Source organism: Geotrypetes seraphini, chromosome 12 (assembly GCF_902459505.1).
Source record: "Geotrypetes seraphini chromosome 12, aGeoSer1.1, whole genome shotgun sequence".
In the NCBI taxonomy this organism is placed as follows: Eukaryota; Metazoa; Chordata; class Amphibia; order Gymnophiona; family Dermophiidae; genus Geotrypetes; species Geotrypetes seraphini.
The window spans coordinates 56943443-56967154 of record NC_047095.1 but is presented as its reverse complement, the minus strand read 5'-3'; the positions used below and the strand labels follow the sequence as shown (position 1 = coordinate 56967154).

Sequence of the window (23712 nt, the reverse complement as noted above, 5' to 3'; positions counted from 1 at the left end):
TAGTTTGGAGCCAATGACTTCTTTTTTCCAAATTTTGACTGATGTCCATAATTTCTCGTAGATCATTTGTTTCTAATGAGTAAAGAAACTGCAGATCATCAGCAAATGCACAGAGGGTAAAGCCTATAGCTTGACATAGATTCGCTCAAGGGGTTGTGGCATGAGAGCAAAGGAACAAGTTCTCATTGCTGTAAAGGGTAAGCCAATGAGACAGTCTTTCGGGACTCTACTTGTGTCTCACGTGGGTCATGTCTTAAGCCAACTCTGTTTCTATGCTATTGCTTAGAGGTGTGCATGACAAAAAAAAATTCAGTTCATGCTTACTTAAAATAAATTTTCCAATGGCCAAGTAATGTGATGAGCTTGGAGAGAATGCTTCTGTTTGGAGCTCTGGAGACTTTCCTGACTACTTTGCAAAGCTATGAAATTATGAGCCCTTTTTAAGATGCCTTCTTAGCTTAAACTTCAGGGGTGTATGAGCAGGACAAAGACAAGGAGAAGGCCTTGGAGAATAAGAAGGTGGCCGTGCAAACTCAGAGTCCCCGCTTGTCCAGGAGTGAAGTTTTAGTTGACAAGGTTACCAAAGCCGTTCTAAGGGCACTGGAGGACAAGTATGATAACCAAAAGCAAAAAAGAAATTGGAAACGATGATCTCAGTGACCAGTTTAATGTAAACCGTTAGATGTCTTCACATGTAAAAGCGATGCATACGTATACTCGACACATTCAGATAATACACAGTAAAAAGTTTGTGGCATGAACTTGACACAGTCCATGTTTCGGTATTTAACAACCTTCTTCCGAGATCCATACTGGTTGAGCCGCAAGAGATAATATTGCAAAACTGCATCCAAAATACTCCATGATAACGTCAGAAAGCAGCTAGCTCGGTAAGAATCAAGCACCGTTCTTTTTTCCTTTTGGTCGTCTCCTTCTCGCTGTGAAACCATTTGGTGACCTTTCCTTGTTTTGCTTTGGCCGAGTTTGATAAACTATATATGAAATTAAACAGTATCACCAAAACCCTGGAAATATTCTAGACCCAGATCACAAAGGTGAAGAACCGAGTCTCAGAAGTAGAAAATCCAGTAGTGCCATGTGGCTGTTTGCAAAATTTGCTGCAACTGCTGAAGGCTTTTTTTTTTTTTTTTTTTTAACAGAAAGAAGCTTCCGACTAGTTGAAATATACCACAGTTTTGATGAGAGAAATTTCCTAAGAGGACTCCTTTGTGAGAATTCCTACCTCAGAAGAAATATTAATACTTGGATGATATGTTTTAGAGAAAAAAATGGTTTCACTGTGAATATATGTCAGAGACTGTTATTTTAACACATCAATAAAGATTTACTTGTTTGATATCCCTGGCTGATGTGAACAATTCCGAACCCCACTTGCATATTTTCAATGTGATGTTTACCTTTTTTTCCTATTAGGAGGGGGAGTAGAGAGACCCTTAAGAGTTCTGCCCCATTAAGGTTTGCAGAGACCTCTAGTGATTCTACTAAAGTACTGAATTTCTGGAACTAGGGGAAGCTCTCCTGATCAGGGGCATAGCTACCATTGAGTGAGCCCAGAAAAATGTCCCGAGCCATACAATCATAGGGCACGCCTGACATTGGACCCCATGTGCCTGCATGGGTCCAGCCTCATAGCACTAAAAGCTGTTTTTTTGGGCAGGTCATTTCCTCTGCTGTGTCCTGCTTCCCTACTGCAACTTCCTGTGGGCAGGACATGAGTGCAGCAGTATGGGGAGATACGGCAGGTGGGAGAAGCTGGAGTAAGGCCAGACCCATGCAGGCATGTGGGGGGGGGACAAGAAAGGAGAAGCACAAGGTACAAGTGCTGTAGGGGGGGGGGGGCCCAATGGAGAGATGCCTAGATGCCCGAGGGTGAAACTTGATTTGGAAGGGGGTGATGGAGAGATGCCTAAATATCCAGAGGGGAACAGAGAAGAGATGCCTAAACATTTGGGGGGCAGAGAGGGACAAATGCTTGGTTTGGGGAGATCAGAGGGAAAAGAGAGAGACCTGGAGCAAAGGAGAGTGGAAAGAGAGGGGACAGAGATGTTGGACTGGGGGTGAGAGGCAAAGAGGAGAAATAGAGGTTGAACAAGGGGGGAGAGAGCAGAAGAGATGCCAGACCACAACGGAGGAAGTGGAGTTCAAGAGGAAGGGAAGAGAAAAGCTGGACATAGAAAGGAACAGAGACCCATAATTATTTCTAACCATGGAAGTACAGGGACACAAGAGATGGTGGCCATGGAAGAAACATAGGGACACAGAGGTGCAATACTGGATACAAGAGGAGAGATGCTGGATAGAGTAAAAAAATAGGGACACAGAGAAGAGATACTGAACATGAAGAGAAAATAGGGAGAAAGATACAGAGGAGAGATGCTGGACAGGATGAATAGGGACACACAGAAAAGATGACTGCTGGACATAAAGAGGGAAGAAATGTTGAAAGGGCAGAAAACCCCACAGATAGTTAAGAAAAAATAGAGAAAAGAAGAAGAGAGATACTAGAACCAAAGCAATGCTCAGACATAAAAAGTAGAAAAAAAATTCTGAATGTATTAATTGTAATACGTCAGTTTGGGGAATGTGCATCCATGCTCCGTCCCACCCCCCAATGCTCACTATCTTGGGAGAGATAAGAACATAAGAATAGCCTTACTGGGTCAGACCAATGGTCCATCTAGCCCAGTATCCCATCTTCATGAAGGCCAATCCAAGTCACAAGTACCTGGCAAAAATCCAAATAGTAGCAGCAGTCCATGCTACTGATCTAGGGCAAGCAGTGTCTTCCCCCATGTCTGTCTCAACAGCAGACTATGGACTTTTCCTCCAGGAACTTGTCCAAGCCTTTTTTTTTTTAACCAGCTACATTAGCCACTCTTACCACATCCTCTGGTAACGCATTCCAGAGCTTAATTATGCTCCGAGTAAAAAAGTATTTCCTCCTATTGGTTTTCTCTGTAACTTCATCAGGTGTCTCCCTAGTCTTTGTAAATATTGATGCAGTAAAAAATTGATCCACTTGTATCTGTTCTACACACTCAGGATTTTGTATACTTCCATCATATCTCCCCTCAGCCATCTCTTTTCCAAGCTGAAGAGCCCTAACCTCTTTAGTCTTTCTTCATATGAGAGGAGTTCCATCCCCTTTATCATCTTGGTCGCTCTTCTTTGAACCTTTTCTATTGCTACTATAACTTTCTTGAGATAAGGAGTGTTATAGTGGGCCCATTTAGTCCTAGCTACACCACTGCCCCTGACCAGTGAAGTATTGGTGGAAGAAGACCCCTCTTAGTGGTATCCTCCCACCAGTGGGAAACTGATATATAACCCCAACCTAGTCAAAATGTCTTAAACTCCTGCTTCCATAGCCATCGTTTCACACAGCAAAGGGAAGAGGGTCCTCGGCTAGCCCCCACCATTGCACCCAGAGAAGCAAGCAGTAGAAGGTAGCGACAGAACTGCTGAAGCTGCTCCACTAGTCCTTAGGTGCAAGTTGGGCTGAAGAACCAGCTCAATACCATATCCTACAGAGGATAAATCACGAGAAAACAGTAGGAGAAACTGCAGAAGGTACAGAAGATCCAACCCTGAGAAGCAGGAGGGAACAAGGAGAAGTTTCTGAATCTACCACAATAAAAAGAGACTTACAGACCAGCATTTCAACTGGGGAAGAAGTCATCCAGACATGATAAATGTAACTAAGTCTTTCTTAGTAGAGGGCCCTAAACAAGGTGATAAAAGACTGGGAGTGTTCAAAACTAGTTTTTTCTCCCTACCTATATATTTTGTTGCTGTTGAAGAATTCTCTCATGTTTGCCTAAGACTTTTACTATAAGTAAACCTTCTGGTTCAGAGCACCAAATTCTGGTCCGACAAGGGATTGTTTTCTGCGGTTATCCATGGGGACGGGGATGGTGATTAATTTTGTTACTGTGTCATTCTCTAGTGGAGTGAGTGGAGTCCATGTGCCAATAGCTTCCCATCAAAGCTGGTCTTGTCCCCGACAACCAACAACCAACAACCTTTATATTTTATACTAAAGTAACCCACCCAAGCTTTCCAGGCAAAAATAGGCTACCTTGAGCATTTTATTACTCTTAGACCTATGTCAGTTGTCTAAGCTCAGTGTCACCTGGACACATGGTGATGCGAAGGAGTGGCTGTAGATGTGGCAATTGTTACCACCTTCTTTACTGGGTAGGGTAGCTTCCATATCCTGCCATTGCACTTGCTAAGGAAAGGTATTCAAGCACTAGAGAAAGAGCTTTAGGTGTTTCTGCTGAGGAGAAAGGGCGCAGGGCTAGACTTTTGAAAGGAGGTTGGAAACAAGCCTCAGCCCTCAGACATAAGTAAATACGCTCTGACTTTTGTGATATTTGAGAGACTAGTTGTACCAAAAATCTGAAAACATTTCTTCCAAGTTTGAACAGGTGTTGGTGCACGCACTAAGTGATACTGGCATAGTCTGAAACTCTCCTAACGATCCTTAGATGAAGTCTGTTAAGTAATCCTACTAAAATTCACTTGAATATATTTATGCGCATGTTGGCAATATGATGTGACAGAATCAGTATTTCTGCCAATAACAGGGAATAAGTAGTTTCTGCCAGGTATTTCTTCCAATAAAAAATAAAAACAAGTCAACAGCATGTAGAAGGGAGTGAAGACACTGGCTTAGCTAGTGGATGGAGAGTTACTGAGCAGTATGACATAGAGCAGTGGTCTCCAACTCAAACCCTTTGCAGGGCCACATTTTGGATTTGTAGGTACTTGGAGGGCCTCATAAAAAATAGTTAATGTCTTATTAAAGAAATGACAATTTTGCATGAAGTAAAACTCTTTATAGTTCATAAATCTTTCCTTTTGGCTAAGTCTTAATAATAATATTGTCATTTATAGCTAAAGAGACACATGATCAAGAAACTGTTTTATTTTACTTTTGTGATTATGATAAATAAACCGAGGGCCTCAAAATAGTACCTGGCGGGCCGTGAGTTTGAGACCACGGATATAGACTAAATATTTCTTCCCCTATTTACAAGTGAGACATTTTGTTCAGGCACTGTGGTCTGTAGCTTTAACAGAGGACATGACTGAATGCTCAGAGTCAAGTGAGATTTTAGCTAGAGAATTTTGGTTTCTTACCTCTGTAGAAAACTTCAGGGATCCATATGAGAGATGTGATGTATTGACAAGAAAAAGGGAACGGATATGAAACCCTAGCATGTTTCCAAGTTTATTTATAATTTAATATACCGACCATCTACGTGTATCTGGTCGGTTTATAATGCTAAAAGTATAAAAATAAATTTATGGTGGGGTGAAAGAAAAATTCCTGGTAGCACTAAAGAAATAAATTGACGTTATTGATCCTGAAAGAGATTGCCAGGTTCCTGACTAATTATTTAGAGAAATTCCTGGGCCAAATGCAAAAGTTAAATGCCTGGCAACTATTTTGGATTCTCCAGAGGCCTTATTGATTAAAGGGGGAAGGCAAAGGATGCTGGTGAGGAAAGTGTGTGTAGGGGGAAGCAATGCTTCTTGTGTTGATGGAAAGACATGGATCTACCATCATATTGAGGCTGAAGGATTCATTCTATGATCTAATGATGGACAGGGCTTTCTTGAAAATGTAGGTTTATTTATTTTCAAATTTTCTTTACTATTTAAACCTAAATATATTTTGGTATTGCTTTCAGTTTCCTATGATTGTGAGCTGCGAGTCCTCCAGTCTGTGGAAGCCCTTAGTGTGGGTCTTCAGTTCGGGGTTACAATTTAGAGAAAGGGGGATGCAGAAAATTGGGGGGGGGGGGGTTTGACTGGGATGAATGACAGTATGAAAATTCATTGAGTTCACTTGACTGGTTTAGTCACACCCAAAGGAGGAATGATAGATTTTTCTCTCTCAATAATCTCATATGCAAGTGTAATGTTGTTAGGTGTCATCGACTCGTGCTTGAGTCCTAGCGACTTGATGAATTGCAGATCTAAAAAGAAATCAATTTTGTGCTAGGCCAGAAAGATCCTCCAGTTCATCCCCATGGTTGTGTAATAAGTTACCCAAATATGGAAAACATGGTCTTCTGATAAATGGAGAGAAGAGGGCAAGGATGAGAGAAGGGAAGGAAGGTGGTTGAGTTGGGGTGGGAGGGGAGATCACAGCAAAACTTTTGGACAATGTAAGAGTGTTGAATTTGCTATCCTGTTGTTATTGAGAAATGGTATGTTCTATCATTTGGAGCATAAGGAAACAACATGGCAGCTGGTCTACTAGAGCCAACGTGGAAAGAAGAACCGGAGCAGACCATATGAAGAAAAGTAGCTTTAATCAGTGCTCCCTGGAATTGGTGCCTGAGGTGGCCATGTTTCCCCAACTAGGAAGCGTCAGGGGCATACAACCAGCTGGAGACACACAATAACTTCCATCAAAACTGAAGGAAATGATCCTGGGTCCATTACAACTTGAATAGCCCTAACTTCTTTAGCCTTTACTCATTTGAGAGCTGTTCCCATAATCATTTTGGTAACCCAACTGTGTACCTTTTCTTAATTGCTCATTATGGACTTTACATGCAACCATTCATAAATACCGCAGTAATTTACAAAACAAAATAATGTATCGCTATATACATTAAACACAATGTAGAATAAAGTAACAGAAAAAATGATAGGAAGAAAGGATAAAAGTAGGACAAAACCTAAACAGACCAATCATTCCACAAATGCCAGAGAGAAATAGAATTTAGACAAGGAAGTCTCTGCTCAAAGGTGAAGTGGAAGTGAATTCCATAAGAGTGGATCAAGGCAATTAAATGCAAGTAGATTCCAAACACAGGTGAGATGGGTGAGCGATGGCTAATAAATGGTCATGTCGAGATCTGCTACATCTTTGAGATGCACTAGTGGCTGTTGTCGCAGAGCGCCGTTAAAATTATTCTATGTGGTAACGAAGACAGACGTTCCCCTTGAAGATCTTTTGGATTGAAACACTTGAACGACGGTAAGATCTAAGATAAGTGTTGTCAACTTTGGATACATTTGTGGGTTTTTTTTAAGATCTAGCTTTTGAAACTATCATCATCTTGAGAAACAAGAGATATAGAGTGCAATTTGCGACATATTAGTTTAGATTTTTGAAATTATTGATAGACGGTGGGGTATATGTGATTACAGCTGTGATCCCAGGATGGGGATCTGGAATAACAGTATGTAATAAGAGGCCCTATGATCTGAATAACAGATGCACTATGATATGCCTGCCTGTTTAGACCAACTCATTAAGCTGATATACTGTTGATAGTTTTCCGAGTTTGAGTCGATTCTCACGCAAATTGATGATTAATAGAAGTTAAGTTAACCATGAATAGGGTTATACTCTGCTCTTAGGACTACATGTGGTCACACCGTGCAGCAATGCAGAGACATCACACTTTGAGCAGATGATTTCATTCAAACATTAGTATGAGACCACCAAATTTAAATATTTTTACAGAAAAATGTATTCTAGTTACTTCTTGTCATCTAAAACCTTTCCTTCTCATTAGCTACCGGTACTTCATATTTCAGTAATTTGTCTACATCCTGTTGCATATTGCAGTAATTTATCCCATTACATGCAGAAACTAATTATAAGAGTGATCAAAATCTACAGTTGTGTCTTAAATAACACTTACACTATTTAAAGGCCAGCTTAGAAAAGCTCTTAACATTTAAGTAGGAAATGTTCTTGTTATGGTGATAATTCATGGCTAGTTGAAAATGTTCGAGGGTGTGCCAGCAATGGGTAAGATTGCTATGGGCTGTCAAAAACCATCCAAAATGAAATGCTAAATCTCATGACTGAAGAACGAATGGAAGAATGAGGATCGTCAGAGGCGGCTTTGGTCCAGCAATACATGAGTCAGAGAAAAATAATGACATTGAAACAAAAAAAAAAAAAATAGATTGGAAAATGTTGTGCCTTGGATTATGATGAAGAAAATTAAGACAAAATTCACATAATAGTCTTCTTACAAAATGTAATTTTTTTTTGTGGAAATGGAGAGGGTAATGACATTTCAATATATTTTCTTTGGCAGTTTTTCATGAAAATTTTTTCGGGATCTTTTAGGTTTCATCTTCCTAAGCAAGGTGACTTTGAACTCTCAAAGGTCAAAATTCATAGGGTTTGACTTTGATCAACTTGTCTAAACAACATTTTAACAAGATAAGAGATAAGTTTGGAGGTATTTCTGGGTGTGACAAATGATTATACAATCAGTACTGATATTCAGGGCTGGCAAGATAAAGTTAGGGAGATAAATCATATTTTAAAAAGAGCTGTTTAAAAATATCCAGAATAATGTACACATGGACAGAACATGGGAAGGGCTTCATCTTACACATGTAATTTACAGAATGCTGAACCAACATCTGCGTGACACAGATCTGCAATAAAACAGATGCATGAAGGAGCAGATCCAAGTCTAATATATGGAAAAAGAGTTCTTTAGTTAACAATACCCGACATGGACCACGTTTCGCCCACACCTGGGCTTTCCAACTCTGTTGGAGCAAGAACACTGATTGCTGCAGCTGTTTCTAATAGCTTGTACTTAGCTGAGGTTTTAGTTGAAGTGTATAGTATACCATTCAGTTGGGAGCTCTAGATCCAACACTCCCCTTTTGGTGCTACGAAACCCCTGATGCAGCCTGTGTGTGGGCGAAACGTGGACCACGTCAGGTATTGGTAAATAAAGGACTTTTTCTCTGTATTGGACTTGGATCTGTTCCATCTCGCAGCAGCATTTACAGAATACTGTATACATGTGTAACTGTAATTTATGGAATTCACACTTCTACCTCTAACCCTCTGTTGTAGTTCCTTCCTATTTCTCCTACTGTAAACCACGTCGAGCTCTACGAACGTGGAGATGATGCGGTATACAAACCTAAGGATTAGATTAGATTAGATTACAGGATATACAGGCAATTCTATACAGTAGGGGGCTCATAATCGAAAAAGAAAAATGTCCAAAAACTGGCCTAAGTCGGCACTTGGATGATCATAAACGAAAGACGTCCAAGTGCCGATAATCGAAATGGGTTTTGGATGTGTTTACAAATGACTTAGGCCTTCCCAGTGCCACTGAACGACCTGAGCTAAATAGAGCATTTCAGGAGGAGTGTCGAGGGCAGGATTTGGGCGGGACATGGGACGTGCTAGACTTAGTCATACTGAATATATAACCGAAAGTTTTACAACACAGCCTAGACGGAACTTGGACGTTGTGACTAAGGCCATTTAAAACATGGTCTAAGTCACAAAATCCTATATAAAGTGACCACATAAGCACTGCAAACACATAGTACACACCCCCACACATTACCCCAGTGATCACCGACCCCCCCACCCCCACAAAAATCGTAATCACAACTTTAAATATCTGCCTCCAGAACATCAGCACCTGGGAGCCTGCCATAGGAAAGCCTAGTAGAGCTGCTAAGAGGCGGCTTAAGCCGTCATGGGGGTGGGTTAGGGATCCTTGGAGAGGAAGACCCAGGCCCATAAGCCACTGTAATCACTGCATTCATTGTGAAACATGTTCACTCCTCCAAAAATCCCCAAACCCTTTTGTACTGCCATATAAGTGGCTCCTGCAGCCATAAGAGCTACTGGGGTTGTAGGCAGGTAGGCATAGTACGTTTTGGGGGTGTTTTGTGGGGCTCACCATGACCTATAAGTGAGCTGTAGGGAGATGTTTATGGGGCACCCTTTTTGTGAAGTTCACAGCAGTGCCCTGTAAGGTACCCTACTATGTAAGGTACCCCACTATTCAGGTGCCATGTCTGGGTGTCCAGTCCATCACTTTGCTGACCCCTCCCACATCCAACAGGGCTTATTTTAGGTGTTTTTCACTAGGACCAATATTTGGATGAAAATGTGGTATAAAGATGGACGTCCAGCACCCCCCAGGTCCAGCATTTCCCCTTGCACTCAGCTACTTAGCCATCCACCGGTTCCTCCACAGCTATAGTGCTGTCTCTGATGCTGAAGGCTGCCTCTCTGACTGGTGGAACCTATCCTCTGCTACATCCTGTCCGCAGGAAGTTGTATCAGCATAGCAGAACATAGCAGAGGATAGGTCCCAACAGCAAGAGTCGGCCTGTAATGCTGTGGAGAACCCAGCGAGCAAGTAAATAGCCGAGTGTGGGTGTTAGAGAAGTGCTGGACCTCAGCTTGTGGAAGAGGAGGTTCAGCTGCAAATATCCCTGGGCATTTTGCTGGGGTTGCCCAATGGTAGCTATGCCCCTGATTTTGAGTGAACATAAGCGTTGGAATTTAAATCGTGTGGAATTAAAAGAATTCCCACTTTTAAGAATTTACTATTTTAACATTGATAGTATGACAGACTTGGCAAAATGTGTTACAGCGATTTCATAGAAACAAAATCACGTATGATGTATTGAGAAGAAAAAATTCGGGGGGGGGGGGGGGTGTCACTGGGAATTCAAATATCTCACTAGTGCTAATTTTCTGCCCTCTAAGAGCTGCTTATTCACCCACAAATCAAACAAGAATCAAAGACGTTGAATTCACTCCAGACCAGAATGTGATTTACTATTCCAACAGAATTTCAACCTTTGGTGTCATGATTGGTTTATTGGAAGAGTATAACATTTACGGGGGAAAACACCCTACCAACAAGTGGAAAATAAAAATCTATTCATTATGCCCTCCCCCCCAAAAAATTCAGTACTAGCAAACCGGATCAATTTAAGCCCCTATCATTCAATTGTACCCATATCTTCTTTATTAAACTGTGACAATATGTTTCCAGTCTTGTGGTAACGCTTTTCTAAAATACCACTGCAGAACATTCTCCGTTTGCCAGATTCCAATATTTACAAGCAACCAGAAATCTGTGAGAAAATTCAATTGAATACAGATGGCAGGAAATTCCTCTAAAATGACAGTGGCCAAATGCAGACCACAATACATGAAAATAACCCAAAATACGAGTCTTGAAGGCCATATCTTTTTTTTTTTTTTAATGCTTACCCAATTCACAATCTGCGATGTATTACCCTATAGACTTATTGGACCTCTGAAATGACTATTCCCGATTTGGAGCAATTAAACCAGGTGGCTGAAAATAGGTCAAATGATGGGGTCTTTTATGAAGGAACAGATGGCATCTAATATCCCAGTTTCTTACTTCTTGAAAAGGACGACTTGCTCATTCTAAGACTTCAGAAAACATACTATAAGCGAAATACTCACTGTGCAAAGCGTTCTTTTAGCAAAGAACGATAGAACCAGGGCTTAGAGCATTTTAACTCAGCACTTTTCTACATGCTTACACCAGTTTCAGGGCGTTTTCATTATATTTTTATTTCGCAGGTCATCCGCTAATTTTTCCATTAGCTCACAGGACTTGTAAAAAAAAAAAAAAAAAAAAAAATTTAACGCAGGAGCATTTAGCAACTCCTATTTAAGAGGCACCAAGATGCGCTAATAGATTCGGTACAAGCTAATGAATTCGTTTACGTTAAACGCTATGCAGCCCATAGATATACTGTACAGTGGGCTGCGTGGCATTTAGCATGCACTAAAACCATTAGCACACCTTAGTAAAAGGGCATCTAAGTGCTCCTATGTTAATTCAGCATTAGCCAGTTAGCACAATCTAATCTGAAATTGCTAGTTGGTTAACACTTCCACGCCCATTCTCCCCCCTCCCCCCCAAAAACCCCACCCCCACAAACAAAAAAGCATGCCTTTTAAAAAAATAGTTTTTGTTGTTCTTATACCATTCTCCCAGAGGAGCTAAGAACAGTTTACATGAATTTATTCGGGTACTCAAGCATTTTAATGTAATTTATTTAAGGTATTTATATACTCCCTCTCAAAGTTATCTAAGCGGTTTACAATCAGGTATTCAAGCATTTTTCCCTGTCTGTCCCGACAGGCTCACAATCTGTCTAATGTTCTGGGGGCAATAGGGGGGATTAAGTGACTTGACCAGGGTCACAAGGAGCAGTTAATGCACACTTAACATTTTGTTTATTTATTTCAATTGATATGGCATTCTCCCAGAAGAACTCAGAATGGGTTACAAGATTATATGCCTAATAAGGCATAAACAGGGTATACATAATAAAGTAGAACATGATAGTACATTTTTGCTCATGACATGATAGGACAATACATAGGGGATCATGATTGTAGCCAAAAAGCTTGGCAATATCTTAATAGGAGATGGCAGGACAAGTCCTCTTATAGCATGGGGTGGTGATGTTATGAGTTTAGTATGACATTGCGGTACCTAATAGAGCTTGACAGTACATCATAGTGCATAATAGAGCATGGCAGTGCATAATAGAGCATGGCAGTGCATTAGGATGCATGACAGTACATGGTATGGCAGGCAATACATACAGGAGCATAGCAGGAATATGACATGTGCTAATAGGGAAAAATACTGCAAAACACGAACACATTTTGGTGTAGTCTGTTTTTCACGCATTAAGCATGCTTTTGGTTTTAATACCCTTTAGTTAAAGGGCCCCCCAAATAAGGTGCTTTTACATTAACTGCATAGGCATGGGGTGAACAAGATGTATCACTTTATTCATAAAGCAAAGAAGCTATAAGTATGGCAATTCTATAAATTTACTACCATTTCTATAGCGCTGAAAGGCATGCACAGTGCTGTCCAAATGTAACAGATAGACGGTCCCAGCCCAGAAGAGCTTACAATCTAATTTGGACAGACAGAACATATAGGGGTTGGGGGAGTTTATTGCAGAGAAAATGATTGGAGTGACATAGACAATTTTACAGTGAGTGAGAGGAGCTGACAGCAACCTCAAAAAAGTGGGCTTTTAGCTTGGATTTGAATACTGGTAGAGGCGGTGCCTGACGTAATGACTCAGGCCGTTTGTTCCTTGCATAAGGTGCAGCAAGATAGAAGGGACAGAGTCTGAATTTGGCAGTGGAGGAGAAAATTAGGGATTGGAGGGTCACCTGATAAATGGAGTTCACGGGGAGGGGGAGATAAGCAAGGCGAGATATTGAGGAGCTGCAAAGTGAAGTCAATGAGTTTGAACGATATTCGGAAATGGATGGGGTGCCAATAAAGTGACTTGAGTAGAGGGCAGCTTTCATGGAATATAAGTGGTGCAACAGAACTTTGAATGGATTAAAGTGGAGAGAGAGGGTTGAGCGGAAGACCTGAGAGAAGCAAGTTGCAGTAATCTAAGCAAGAGGTGATGAGAATGTGGATAAGGGTTTTGGTAGCATCCTCGGAAAAGAGAGGTCAGATTTTGGTACTATTATAAAGGAAGAAACAACAGGCTTCATGTAGTTTCGTCAACTTCCTAATGCAAGAGTCTATGTGTTGTATTGGTATCCTGGCTCAATCCCATGCTTCCATCGCTGACTCACACGCCAACTTGTAGCTTTCCGGTAAAGGTTTTCCTTCGTCATAGTGATGAAAACTGACCAGTCAAAGAACATGGCAGTCTAGCAGTTGACAGCTGACAGATTGACTTTCAAGGAGCCAGCTTTCGGATGCAGATTGCAAAGTAGACGATGCCACACAAACTAGTTATGTGCAATCACCTAAATACACAACACATAAGCAAATAGTGCATGCTGGGGTGACCTCTAAATATTATTTAATCAAGCTGAAACAAAGATGTTTTAAGCAATTTCCGAAACTATAAAACATTTTTACGGAATTGTATTACTACAGGTGTCTCGTTCCATTAAATTGGGTCTGCAACTGAAAAGCAAGATTTTCTATTGTTTACATCTCTTTTACGTACATCTAACAGCATGATAGGATGCTGGGCTCGATGAACCATTTGTCTGACCCAGTAAGGCTATTCTTTCTCTCAGAGCTTGTTAATCTTGCTGTCTCATGAGATCGGGAGATATAAGATCAAGAGGCTCTTCTTGCACCTCAACATTACATCAGTTGTGCAAAATTTTTAAAGCTCTGTCTGATGTTATAACAAACTATATTAAAAAGTTTTGATATCACCTCAGTAAGGCCAATACACAATCCTGCCACCGCAAAACACCATACACAAACGTGCAAAAAAAAAATTGGAACCTTACCTTATCAAAACAACTCTCAGACTCAAAGAGCAATAATCTTAGGTGTGAAAAAATGTACTGTAAATATTACACTGGGTCCTAAAACACTAAAGGGGTCTTTTACTAAGGCACGTTAGTCGATTTAGCACATGCTAAATGCTAACGTGTTCATGGAATATAATGGGCACGTTAGCATTTAGAGCAAGGTAAATTGGCCAGTTCACCTTAGTAAAAGACCCCCTAATTACAATAGAACAATGGGACTGCTGCAATATTTCTACACAGAAACATTCCAATTAATAAATTAAGAATGAAATACTTTTTTCTACCTTTGTTATTTGAGTACTTTACTTTTCCATTTACTTTGGTTGCAGTGTCTCTTTGGGGGGGGAGAGTCTATTTTTTTTTTCTTCTTCTCTCTTTGCAGGGTGTCCTGTCCATTCGACACCTCTTTTCTCTCCCTGTTCACTTTCCTCGTTCCCTCTCCATTTTTATCTATTCTGTCCAGCATCTACCCTGTGTCCTTGTCCCTTTGTGCAAGTTCAATGGAAATACTGTACCTTTGAATCAAATACCCCTGTGATCAGAGTTGCCCTTCTGTGTCCCCATCCTGCATTCCCCCTCTGTGTCTCTGTCCCTATCCTCCCTCCATGCCTAGCATCTCTTCTCTGTGCATCACCTCTATTCTTTTCTGTGGCTTGCATATCTCTCTCTCTATTTCTTGCTCTCCCCCTGCAGTCTGCATCTCTTCCTCACTGAGTCCAGTGCTCCCCCTTCCCCCTAATCCAGCTTCGCTCATTCTCCACTGCCCTCAACCAGACCAGTAGCACCTTTCCCTCTTACCTCTCCTTCCCCCAATCACATACCCAGGTCCAGCAGCACCTCTCCTTCTCACCTCCCCACCCAGTCCAGCAACATCTCTCTCTTTCCCTCCCCATGTCTAGCAGCACCTCTCCCTTCCTTTTGCCCCCACCCACCGAGGTTCAGCAGCAGCTCTCTCTCTCATCCTTCCACCCACCCAGGTCTAGCAGCATCTCCCCCTTCCCCCCCCCATCTAACAGTACCTCTTTCCATTTTCACTAACTTAGAGCCTTTATTAGGCCAGGCCCACCTCTGAGAAAAGAGGAAGCTGCATCATCAGAGGTGGGCCCGGCTTAGGAAAGACCCCGAGGCTGCTGGAAGAACTTGCTAGGTAATTCTACGACATCTATGCAAGCAAGGCTGTCACTGCTAGTTCAGGAGAGGGGTAGAGGGGGGCACAAGGACAGTGACTGCAGCTGTGGCAGTGGCAACTGCAGGTCATGGCAGCAGTGCAAGGCAGGAGACATGCGGTTGCGTACTCCCTGCCACTTGTATGCGGAACCTCTGGCACAGGACATAAATATCAAGGGAGTAGAGCAGGGGTCTCAAAGTCCCTCCTTGAGGGCCGCAATCCAGTCAGGTTTTCAGGATTTCCCCAATGAATATACATCAGATCTATGTGCATGCACTGCTTTCAATGCATATTCATTGGGGAAATCCTGAAAACCCGACTGGATTGCGGCCCTCAAGGAGGGACTTTGAGATCCCTGGAGTAGAGCATGAGAACATAAGAACATAAGAACATAAGAAGCGCCATCTCCGGATCAGACCTTCGGTCCATCAAGTCCGGCGATCCGCACACGCGGAGGCCCTGCTAGGTATTCACCTGGCTTATTTTATAGCCAACCATATCTTTATATGCCTCTCTCAAGGAGATATGCATCTAGTTTGCTTTTGAAGCCTAGGACTGTCGATTCCGCAATAATCTCCCCTGGGAGAGTATTCCAGATGCCAACCACTCTCTGTGTGAAGCAGAACTTCCTGACATTAGTCCTGAACTTGCCCCCCCTTAGCTTCATTTCATGTCCTCTTGTCCGTGTCAAATTGGACATTGTAAATAATCTTCTCTGCTCTATTTTGTCAATTCCTTTCAGTATTTTGAAGGTCTCGATCATATCCCCACGCAGTCTCCTTTTCTCAAGGGAGAACAATCCCAGTGTTTTAAGTCGATCCTCATATTCCAGTTTCTCCATACCCTTCACTAGTTTAGTTGCTCGTCTCTGCACCCTCTCCAGCAGTTTTATATCCTTCTTTAGGTAGGGAGACCAATGTTGGACGCAGTATTCCAAGTGGGGTCTGACCATTGCCCTATAAAGCGGCATTATAACTTTCTCCGATCTACTCGAGATTCCTTTCTTTATCATGCCTAACATTCTATTTGCCTTATTTGCCGCTGCCGCGCATTGTGCCGACGGCTTCAGGGTCCTATCTATCAGTACACCCAGATCCCTTTCTTGTTCACTTTTCCCCAGAGTTGCACCTGACATTCTGTACTCGTATTCCTTATTTTTACTGCCTAAATGCATTACCTTGCATTTCTCCACGTTGAACTTCATCTGCCATTTCTCCGCCCATTTTTCTAACCGACACAAATCGCTCTGGAGTTCCTCACTGTCCTCCTGCGATCTGATTGCCCGGCAGAGTTTTGTGTCGTCTGCAAACTTGATGATCTCACTGGATGTTCCGTTTTCCAGGTCATTGATATAAATATTAAAAAGGATCGGCCCAAGTACCGAGCCCTGGGGCACACCACTAGTCACTCTCTCCCAGTCGGAGAACTTCCCATTTATGCCCACTCTCTGCTTTCGGTTTTCCAGCCATTTGCCTATCCATCTTTGTATATCTCCCTCTATGCCATGGCTTTGTAGCTTCCTGAGAAGTCTTTCGTGTGGAACTTTGTCAAATGCTTTCTGGAAGTCCAAGTATATTATGTCCACCGGCTTTCCACTATCAATTTGCTCGTTCACGGTCTCAAAGAATTGGAGTAAATTCGTCAAACACGATTTCCCTTTCCTGAATCCATGTTGACTGGGTTTCATCAAGTCGTGTGTGTCCAAGTGCTGAACTATGCTATCCTTGATCAGTGATTCAATCATCTTGCCGGGGACAGACGTAAGACTCACAGGTCTATAGTTGCCCGGTTCTCCTCTCGATCCTTTTTTGAAAATTGGCGTGACGTTCACTTTCCTCCAGTCGTCTGGTATCTGTCCAGTTCTGATTGACAGGTTTGCAAGTTTTTGCAATAACTCTCCAATTTCAATCTTCAATTCCTTCAAGACTCTCGGGTGAATTTCATCCGGTCCAGGGGATTTGTCACTTTTAAGTTTGTCGATCTGGTAGTATATCTGATCTAAGTTCACTTCGACTGTGGTGAGGCTGTCCTCTATTTCTCCTATAAACAGTTTCTCCTCTTCAGGTATTGTTGAGGTGTCCTCCTTCGTAAAGACGGACGCAAAGAAGGAATTTAGTTTGTCTGCGATTTGTTTATCTTCCTTGATGTACCCTTTTCTTCCCTTGTCGTCCAGGGGTCCCACTGCCTCTTTTGCAGGTTTTTTCCCTTTCACGTATCTAAAGAAGGGCTTGAAGTTTTTGGCCTCCCGGGCTATTTTTTCCTCATAGTCCTGTTTTGCTTCCCTCACCGCCTTGAGAGAGGGATGGGTGGTGCTGACGCTTGCACGGTTTACAGAATACATTAAGTTATGCGCACCTTTGCCATACTTTGGGGTTACCATGTGGCTCCAGAAAAAGGAGGACGGATTGAGACATCCAGGTTTTACTTCCTTTGAAAGCAATGGAAGTAAAACCTGGATGTCTCAATCCGTCCTCTTTTTTTCTGGAGCCACGCGATACCCTACGCATATTTAGGCGCTTGCAGCTACATCAAGTCTATGGCGGGTGAAACTGCAGTTGTGTAAATGTAAGATGTGCCAATGCCGAACTACGCCCGTATTCCATAATGGAATCTTAGAACCTATAGAATAGGTTGTCACTGTGCTGCACTGGAGCACCTCTACGGAGATAAATCTCTTATGGAGTTGCACTCCTAGGGGGCAGAAAAATCCTGAGTGGTGTAGAACGGAGTGAATCCATTGTTTACTCTTTCAAAAATTAAAGAAGACTAGGGGGGGGGGGACACTCAATGAAGTTCAATGGGAATACCTTTAAATCAAATAAGAGAAAATATTTTTTTTACTCAATGACTGATGGAGTGGAGTTACAGCTGACCTCTGCAAAACTAATTTACATGGGAGTTGGTTGAACATCAATTGTCGTTTAAAAAAAATCAGACAATCAGTTGGCCCGTGGTCTTATCAATGATTTTTGGTGCATCTGAGCCCAGGGTCACAAGCGATTTGATCCCACAACCTCTGGGTGCAGAGAGCAGCAGCTCTACTACAAAGCCACACCTCACCAGGGCAGAGCATGGATGGATCATAGATGGGACTCCCACTTAGGCCTGTCCCTGCTATATTTAGACACCATGCTTAGGCTAGCTCTATGGGTGTTGAAAGTATGGGTGCCTACATGTTATCCACTCTGATATTGGGTTATGCTAGTCTTCTATAACAGAACCTAGGTGCCTTGATTCCATTATAGTATGGGTTTCTACTGTGCAGCCTCCATGTCTAAATTGAGGCTGTCATTTATAGAAAATGCCCCTTGTATCCCCAGAGGCATCCATTTCCAACAGCCTCTAAAACTTGCCTACACTCATTAGAAGACAGAAGATAAAAGTAATTTTAAAATTGAACCAAATCCCTGCATTTTAAGAGGGAGAAGAACGCTTTAAAACGAATCTAAACATGAAGAAATGGACCCCGTTGATAACCCTAAAACTAGCAAAAATACCAGTAAACCTACTAAAGCACATCATATCAAGTGCAAATGTGAGCTTTCAGATGTTATCAGTAACTGTCTTCTGTGTCCCGCATCATTGCAAACCCACCATATTGGGAGGGTACTTATATAAAACAGCATCACTCGCACACACTCTCAGGCATATCTGATTGGCTCCTGCATAGACGATTTGGAATTTTGTAAAGAAACCCAGTACGATTCCACCCTTCCATCGGGCAGGGTACCAAGACATTGATGCCTGCAGAGCAGCAAAAAGAGCGTAAACACAGCAATTAGTACAGAGGATGCTTTTTTAGGTTTTGGAACTGCCCTATCGTCAAATTGATTTTGAATAAGGTAAACAAATTCCCCTGAAACTCAGGCTGGAGTGCCGCTGCTACATGTGGACCATCTGATAGGGATTCGTTCTGGCATGAAAACAGCTCTGGAATGAATATGGACTCGGGATATTGAATAAAGCACAAAAAACAAAGACAGTAGAGGTTGTGTATTCAATCAAATTAGGGGCACAGAATTTTCCAAGCTGGAAACCTTCATGTGCTGAACAATAGAAGAGAGTGATGCATTTGGAATTCGTATATTAAGGGAATGTACTAGAAAGAGGAAAGTAATGGAAAGAATAAAAAGAGGATTTGTATAACACTGGTGCATTGCAATCTGGATTCTGTTATAGATTGGCTTTTCTTGCAAGACACTTTTCGTTTGTGTATCTTTGATATTGACCAAGTGCACGTTATTTTCTGTTTTGGCTTTTGCACACTGTTGTTATTATGGAATTATGAAAAGTAATAACAAATTAAACGATTGTCGTTTTCAGGGAGTGTCCCACACTGGGTTAGCACCAACTACTTTCTTTATTCACGCAACGCAGCCTCTCTCTTATGTAGCTTTACTTCACCCTAGTGGTCCAAGTGGACCTCCAGACCCCCATGTCACCCTCCGAGTCACAAAGCCATCCTTGTTGACCCAATGTGCCTCTCTTATTTGGCAGACTGATCCATAGCAGTTTATCCCAACCTACCACTAGGTGGTCAGATGCCAGTGTTTTGCAAGATGGCGCCAGTGGAGGCACAAAAAAAAAAAAGTGATCATTGCTCTTGCCTCCCAACCCATGAGGAGAGGATGCTGGGAGGGTTTAGAGACTGACTTGGGCCATCAGAGATGGCTTTTTGGGGTTGGAGTCCGGGGTCCACTTGGGCAACTATGAATGGTTTTGTGGGGATAAGGGTGAGAGGTCTAGGGATGTGCTTGGGCTAAAAGATATTTTATTTTGGATTTCCCCTCTCCCTCCCCCATCAGTGAATTAGCCAGTCCCTGTTCATGTGCCAACAGGAAGAGAAACAGCTTATGTCTGATGCAGTAAAATCTGATATGTTACCACAGGGGATTGTGCAGTTTTTAATATATACATGTGTGATAATTTGGATGCCATTAGTTCACTGCGTCAGAAATAAACGTTTGCTCAGCGTGCACATTAGAACACTTTCCAGTGAAACTCAGTGCCCTTTTCGAATACATGGATTTGATATTGATCCTTCAGTTAATAGCATATAAAGCAGAGCTGCTCATCTCTGGAGATCTAAGACAGATCTTATTGTGAGGGAAACCACAGTAAACATTTGTTGAATGGATTTGGGCTTAGTTAGAGCCAGGTATATTTGCTTAACTTGGAGATCCTTAATACCAGAACATCAGAGGCCCTGGAAGATTAGAACTGCTCCCCCTTATGTAGGGTCCTTCCCTAGCTTAGGGAGCAATGTAATACGAGCTAGGTTGTTCCTAGGGGCCCAGGTTCAATACTAGCATATTTCTGTTCTCTATTGACTCCTTAATAAAGATGATTAAAAAAAAAGAACTGCTCCCCCCTGATATAACGTGGAGAAAATACCTTGTACATGACATATAATATGCAAATACAGTATGATAATACTGAAGGCTCCAGAATAATGTGAGCCAAACTGTATCAAAGATTCCCAGATATGGCATTGACAGCTCTGCAAAGCTGTTAGTTATTTAAAATATGTATTACTTATATTATCCAATAGTTCTAAGCACATTACAATAAAACATACACAGTAGAAACACAAACCAAAAACAAAAATAATCATAACTAATCATCACATAATTTTTGATACAGCATAAATTCAGCAAAAGTTACTTTGGTACAGCACCCTGAGGAGAGTGTGGCGTAGTGGTTGGAGCTACAGCCTCAGCACCCTGAAGTTGTGGGTTCAAACCCCATGCTGCTCCCTGTGACCCTGGGCAAGTCACTTAATCCTCCACTGCCCCAAGTACATTAGATAGATTGTGAGCCCACCAGGACAGACAGGGAAAATGCTTGAAGTACCTGGATGGAAAACCACTTTGAATGTGGTTGTAAAGCTACAAAAAGGTGGTACATAAGAATTGCCGCTGCTGGGTCAAATCAGTGGTCCATCGTGCCCAGCAGTCCGCCCACACGGCGGCCCTCTGGTCAAAGACCAGCGCCCTAACCGAGACTAGCCCTACTTGAGTATCTTCCAGTTCAGCAGAAACTTGTCTAACTTTGTCTTGAATCCCTGGAGGGTGTTTCCCCTATAACAGCCTCCGGAAGAGAGTTCCAGTTTTCCACCACTCTCTAGGTGAAAAAGAACTTCCTTACGTTTGTACGGAATCTATCCCCTTTCAATTTTAGAGAGTGTCCTCTCGTTCTCTCTACCTTGGAGAGGGTGAACAGTCTGTCTTTCTCTACTAAGTCTATTCCCTTCAGTACCTTGAATGTTTTGATCATGTCCCCTCTCAATCTCCTCTATTCGAGGGAGAAGAGGCCCAGTTTCTCTAATTTTTCACTGTACGGCAACTCTTCCAGCCCTTTAACCATCTTAGTTGCTCTTCCCAGTCCCTTTCCCCCATCAAATATAAAAATTCTGTTAGAATTCACTGGCAAGTTTAGCTGTTTCTTATATTGTAATGACCCTGGTAACATTCATATCTCTACTGGCAATGCATTTTATAAACATGCACCTTGAATATAAAACATGGATCTTGATACATAATTAACTAGACATGTTCTTATGGAACATCTAATAAAAACGTATCTACAGAACACACCTTACATAAGGGTTTATAGAGTCAAAGCAAAGTAGCCAATGTAATAGGACTATCTTTATTCAAGATACACCAGTTACCGGCCAGCAGCATTCTGAGCGATCTGCATATCCAGAACTGAATACCTAGATACAATGAATTACAATAATCAAAATGGAGGGAATTATGCCATATACTACGGTTGTCTGAGATGAGTTATGGCAAACTTTGGGTATCTTCAGTTGGTGGGGCTTGGGGGATATGAGCCCATTCCTGAAAAGAGAAGACAAGAGGAGACATGATCTAAACATTCAAGATATTGAAGGGAATTGACTTAGTAGAGACAGAGAGATTGTTCACCCTCTCCAAGGTGAAGAGAACGAGAGGGCACTCGCTAAAGTTGGAAGGGAAAAGAGTCCGTACAAACGTCAGGAAGTTCTTCTTCACCCAGAGAGTGGTGGAGGTCTGGAACGCTCTCCCGGAGGCTGTTATAAGGGAAAGCACCCTTCAGGGATTCAAGACAAGGTTGGATAAGTTCCTACAGGAACAGAACATACGCAAGTAAGGCTAGACTCCAATAGGGCACTGATCTTTGACCTAAGGGCCGCCATGTGAGCAGACTATTGGGCACGATGGACCAGTGGTCTGACCCAGCAGCGGCAATCTTATCTTCTTATGTACACCCCTGGTCTCTTGAGTCAGAGGACCAAGATAGGTCCCTAGGCAGAAAACCCACCACATATCCCACTATTTCTTTACCAGACTCTCTCATGTGAAAAGAAAGGAAGGAAGACTCCAAGTACGTACTTCCCATTAGAGAATGACACGGTGACAAAATTCATCACCGTTCCCATCACCGCGGATAACCGCGGGAAACCATCTTCATGTCATTCTTTAAGGAGAGAGGGAAGAATCAGAGTATGAATGGCCACAACCACTGACCCACAAGCTTTGCTTTGAAGAATGCTGGTGTAGAAGGACTGAGGTTGAAACAGACACTACAGAATGACAGTCTCTGGTATCCAGAGCAGATATTGTGATGTCATAATGCCTCATTCCACCAGTGCCTAAGAGCCAATCACTTCAGTGATGTCACAATGGCTTCATTATCCTTGGCTCACATAAGAATCAGAGTATGAATGGCCACAACCACTGACCCGCAAGCTTTGCTTTGAAGAATGCTGGTGTAGAAGGACCGAAGTTGTAATAGACACTAGAAAATGACATGGGATTATTTCCCGCGGTTATCCGCGGGGACGGGAACGGTGATGAATTTTGTCACCGTGTCATTCTCTACTTCCCATCTACACCCTGGATTTATCCTTCCCTCCAATTCTCAAGAAACCCCCCTTCTTAGACTAAACCATCTCTTCGCTAGTTTGGCTAATACTAATGTGGAGCAGGGACCCTAAATGTCCCTCCTGTTACTGCAAGGAAGGCACATTTTGGCAGCCTGCGCCATGTACAATTAGTTTCACATTTAATTTCAGGCAAACTAAGTTAAATGGTTATGTTCACGGCTTTACGACTCTTGCTCTTGGAAGAGAGTTCTGGGCAAACGTATAATTGGAAACACAAAATCTTTCCTCTGCTTCAGTGATGCCTAGTGTGCCCATCTTTAAAATATTTTCCGCATGATTTCAAAAGCGGAGTAATTTTATACGGATTTGCTCTTATTGCCAAAGCAGCTACAGCAGTAAACCAATAAAAGTTATTTTATGCAAGAAAAAGAATCTTAGTCTATCCTTGGGGAATGTGAACAGTTTGACTTCTACCTGCCTGACGGCCCCTTTTGTCAAGCTGCGCTAGAGGTTTTTTTT

The 23712-nt window shown here is 42.2% G+C and overlaps 1 protein-coding gene and 1 long non-coding RNA gene across 4 annotated transcripts in view; one reads left to right on the top strand and one right to left on the bottom strand.

Annotated features, from left to right (window-relative positions):
• The window catches only part of GLIS1 (GLIS family zinc finger 1), a 243432-nt gene that overhangs the window by 194268 nt on the left and 25452 nt on the right, over positions 1 to 23712 (bottom strand). The window lies entirely within an intron of this gene.
• The window catches only part of LOC117346747, a 70969-nt gene that overhangs the window by 30704 nt on the left and 16553 nt on the right, over positions 1 to 23712 (top strand). The window contains exon 4 of one of the 2 annotated variants that reach the window (XR_004536655.1): positions 1161 to 1269. The exons of the other annotated variant lie outside the window; for it this stretch is intronic. This is a non-coding gene — a long non-coding RNA (uncharacterized LOC117346747). Of the gene's footprint in view, positions 1 to 1160; positions 1270 to 23712 lie in introns of those variants that run through there. 2 annotated transcript variants of the gene reach the window in all.